This window comes from Malaya genurostris, chromosome 2, assembly GCF_030247185.1.
Source record: "Malaya genurostris strain Urasoe2022 chromosome 2, Malgen_1.1, whole genome shotgun sequence".
In the NCBI taxonomy this organism is placed as follows: domain Eukaryota; kingdom Metazoa; phylum Arthropoda; class Insecta; order Diptera; family Culicidae; genus Malaya; species Malaya genurostris.
Window position 1 is genome coordinate 244,908,666 of NC_080571.1, and position 5,000 is coordinate 244,913,665.

Consider the following 5,000-nt stretch of genomic DNA (forward strand, 5'->3'; position numbering starts at 1 on the left):
CTATCGCATATAACGTGGTAGCCGTATAACATTCATCAGACACCTAAATCCTATTCGCATTAGTCGGAGTCGGTTCGACAGAGCGACAGAACACGCTTCCGTCTGTTTAACCAACCGATCGACCATTAACTTGTACCTCCTCCGACCAAACCATAGTGCACCACATCATGGTTGGACTCCCTCATATAGCCATTACGCCTCACTGTTCGTACCTGTCCAACCAAGCCGTAATGTACAACATCATGGTTGGACTCCCTCATATAGCCATTATGCCTCACTGTTCGTACCTGTCCAACCAAGCCGTAATGTACAACATCATGGTTGGACTCCCTCATATAGCCATTATGCCTCACTGTTCGTACCTGTCCAGCCAAGCCGTAATGTACAACATCATGTTTGGACTCGCTCATATAGCCATTATGCCTCACTGTTCGAACCTGTGCAGCCAAGCCGTAGTGTACCGCACCATGGTTGGTCGACTCACATGGCATGCACCCCCTCCGGACCAAATTGACCATACGCTCAAAATGCATTTTTTGGGCTCAAAAGTCAATATTTTCGACGCATACGTTCCGAAATGTGGTCCCCCTATAGATAGATTTGTGGCCAAAACAGGCCAACTTTATCATGATTTGTAATAACTTTAACGCGTCGGTCCACCGCAACCAGCGGAACCGTATACTACGGTACCGTCAGTGAGACAACTATGCCTCGCATCGTGCGGCAGACCGACCGGAACGTAGAAGGCGGTTTCGCTGACATGCCCACTACAAGGGCCATTAATGGTTCATCATATGGCAAACTGATGGGAACATCTTAGACGAGTATGGGGATGTATCCCACTACAAGGGCCATTCATGCCACATCATATGGCAAACTGATGGGAACGTCTAAGGCAAGTATGGGGATGTATCCCACTACAAGGGCCATTCATGATACATCATATGGCAAACTGATGGGAACATCTTAGACGAGTATGGGGATGTATCCCACTACAAGGGCCATTCATGCCACATCATATGGCAAACTGATGGGAACATCTTAGACGAGTATGGTGATATATGGTAAATAAAAACTTGAAAAAAACTTAAAAAAAATAAGCACGTCATCGAACGATCAAGTCGTTCGAGACGTGCTATACAGTCCTAGTACGATACCTCCACTAGGTCATGTACTATCCACGGGACCGATTACCAGAGTAGAATCAGTTGGCAAGAGACATAGAATGTCGCACTATACCACTATATGGTATAGTGATATAGTGCGAAAAGTTTTACTGACAGTAACCCGGTTGCAAAAACTGGTATTACTAATACCAGTTTTTGCAACCGGGTTACTTGACCAAGTTTCCATCTGTTGATCACATCGACCCAGTGATATAAAGTTCTGGGTCGTACATGTCGTAACAATTGTTAAGTGCACGAGTGGTTTAAGATTGGTGATTGGTTGAAAACGTATCTATGGCTAACGCCTAACAGCGATGCACATGCAGCGAACCGCTCCCGTATACGCGTCCGTAGTTATGTATACAGTGTTAACCGTTAACGCCTATCGATGCGGCATAGACAGCGGACCGCCCATATACGTGTCCATGGTGATGGTTCGTACCGAGAGGCATTATTTAAAATCGTTGTTACGGCTTACTTTGGTAAACGAACGTAACGACATATGGTGCGTTCTGGTAGTTTTGCGACGTACTTTCACGACGTGAAGTCCGTTTTGGAAAATCTGCGCACAAATTTTTTGTTCCATACAAATGTGACCAAGTTGCAACCGGTCAACCCGGTTTACTAAGCGTATGCCTCTCATGCTGCGGCCTTCCAGCATGTTACCCATGTACGAACTGGCACATATCCCGCACGGATAGGCATTGCGCCTACGTTCGTAACTTATCACCTATCCCGCGTACTACGCTCACGTCAATTGCATTCGACAGAGCGGGGACGGCACTACCATATGTGAAACAGCTGGGTTTTGGAAAAAAAATGCGGGTGTTGACTGAACTAAATCGGTTGTTGGAATAACTAAAAAAGTGTTGGACTTAGCTAAGAAAAAAAAATCGGATAGGTTGTTGGAAAAGCTAACTGAAAATATGTAGGTTGTTGGAATTGCTAACTACGGTTTGGAGGGACAGGTACGAACAGAGAGGCGAATAGCTATATGAGCGCTGGTGAAGTGGTGCACTACCGTGGCCCACTGCCAGATAGGTGGGAGCTCGGGTAAAATATTATCTCCCGGGCAACAATGAGATACCACCGTTGCTTCCGGCACTTGTCGGAGGCGTAGGAGGGAGAGTCTGTCAGGTTTCGTATCGTATTCCGAACGAATCCGGTTCAGACAAGGTTATAGTGATATAGTGCGAATTCAATATTGATCAAAGAAGTATTTATCAAGTGTGTGTGTTTAGATAGAGGAGCGTATTTAGAGTTAAACCATTAACGACTAAATTTTGTGTGGTGTTTATACGATGGCACCTACAACAAGAGCAGACCGCAATAAGCTGCAGCGGTCACTGACGGACATTGCGTCGTCATTGGTAGTAAGACAGGGCGATAAAGCTATCTGCAACATCGATCCCGCGTCAGGATGTCCATACGTCCAGAGTAGATTTGCCCCTGGCAACTTCATCCGTCACTTTCGTACCGTACATACGGAACGTGCATGTGCAAACAATCTCCTTACAATTGCCTATCCAATGGAGAAGAAGGAAAGAGTAATTCCTAAGCGTTTGATAGCTATTGACCGGCAGTTACTAATTGCGTCAGCAGTTAAGCTGACGACCTTCCATCATCTTCCTATTTCCTGCTTCGAGTGGGAAGGCTTCAAAGACTTACTGAAACCGATTACAACGACTCTTGGGTGCACTTTGAACCGTGTCACAATGAAATGTCATCTCTCGAAGACTGCCTGTCGTCTAAAAGAAATGTTGATAGATGAGATGAAAGGCAAGCTCGTCTGCTTGAAAATAGATTCTGCTGCCCGACACAATCGCCATATCTTAGGCATCAATGTACAGTATGCCCTAGACGAGCAGGTGGTCATTCGTACCCTTGGTATGATCGAAATCAAAGAAAGTCAAACAGCGGTGTTCTTGAAATCAAAAGTTATGGATACTTTGGCCGACTATGGGCTATCTCTTGAGAACATATTTTCCGTGACATGCGACAATGGGGCTAATATGGTGGCAACGGTTAGAAAATTAAACAATGATACGTACGTAATGCCTACAGAGCAGCAGGCTGATGGTACGAACATAGATGAGCTGGATGAGTCGGATGTGATAGAGGATGATAAACAGTGTGAACGAAACGTTACTGCTGAACTGGCCAATGAACTGTCCGAAAGGATTACTCTTGTGAGATGTGCCGTGCATACCTTACAGCTTGCAATACTGGATGTTGTTGATAAATCCGATGAGTCTATCCGAGCCATCACTGCTGTTGCTAGAAAATGTAAGCTGGTGAAGTACCGGTCAGAGTTTGAAAGCTACGATGCTTCATACCCACCCGTCTGGAGTAGGACACGATGGGGTGGTATATTCAAAATGATGGAATCGTTCGTACACCAAAAAAGGTTTTTTAACCAGTTGGCCGATAATTTTCCCGAACTAGACCTTTCCAATCAATGGTCGTTCATTGAGCATTACTATGATACGTTTAAGCCGTTGTACATCTGCACAAAGCAAATGCAAGAGAAGCACGTGTCGTTATCTGACTTCTATATGGCATGGCTGATGGCAACGAGTGAGGTACAGAAAGTTCGCGAAAACTCTTTCAGTCCCCATTTACTTCGGTCGTTGAACAATAGATTGAACATTTTGCGCCAATTGAAGGCGGTTCAGATGGCATTATACCTGGATCCAAGGTTCAACTATCGAGGTTCTAAAATATTCACGGCTGAGGAAAAAGATAAAATTCAGCAATACATAGTCGATACATGGGAACGTATCTGCCAACTGGGTAAAACACCGGCTAGTACAAGTAGAGAATCGTCAGAGTCTACCGATGATTTTGATCAGTATCTTACGCAAATGTTTGGTGAATCCGTGAATCTTGGTTGCGAGACCGGGTTTCTTCAACAAGTTAAGTCTTTGGACCTAGAGCCACGCCAAAAACATAACTACAACGTGTGGGACCATTGGTTGCGCCGTAAGACTACGCACCCAGAGATATATGCAGTAGCAATGGTTGTACTATCCACACCATCGAACCAAGTCTCTGTTGAACGGTCTTTCAGTGCCCTTGCCTTGGTTCTCTCTAATCAACGCACTGGCCTTGGGAAAGATACGTTGGAAAACATTTTACTTATTAAATTAAACAAAGACTTATTCTCCAGGGCGCTGGGAACTGCGTATGATTGGAAGGGCCCAATCGACCCGGTTGACGATGATTCTCAGGAATGAGTATGATACCGTTGATGCTCAACTGAATGTCGAATGAGACAAATATTGTCGTCTATCACTGGCTCATCGCCGGGTGATAGGGGGATAACTTTTGTTTACATTTTCATGAAATCAATTTCCAATGATACTGAAAGGGTTCGGCAGTCATGATACTTGTTATGATTCAATTAGCGACAATCGTCGTTGGGTGGACGATGATATATGTGTTGTCTCAATGTAAGCTCGAGTCACCATTGTGATAACGAATTTTTTCAGCACTGACAGTAAAACTTTTCGCACTATATCACTATACCATATAGTGGTATAGTGCGACATTCTATGTCTCTTGCCAACTGATTCTACTCTGGTAATCGGTCCCGTGGATAGTACATGACCTAGTGGAGGTATCGTACTAGGACTGTATAGCACGTCTCGAACGACTTGATCGTTCGATGACGTGCTTATTTTTTTTAAGTTTTTTTCAAGTTTTTATTTACCATATATCACCATACTCGTCTAAGATGTTCCCATCAGTTTGCCATATGATGTGGCATGAATGGCCCTTGTAGTGGGATACATCCCCATACTCGTCTAAGATGTTCCCATCAGTTTGCCATAT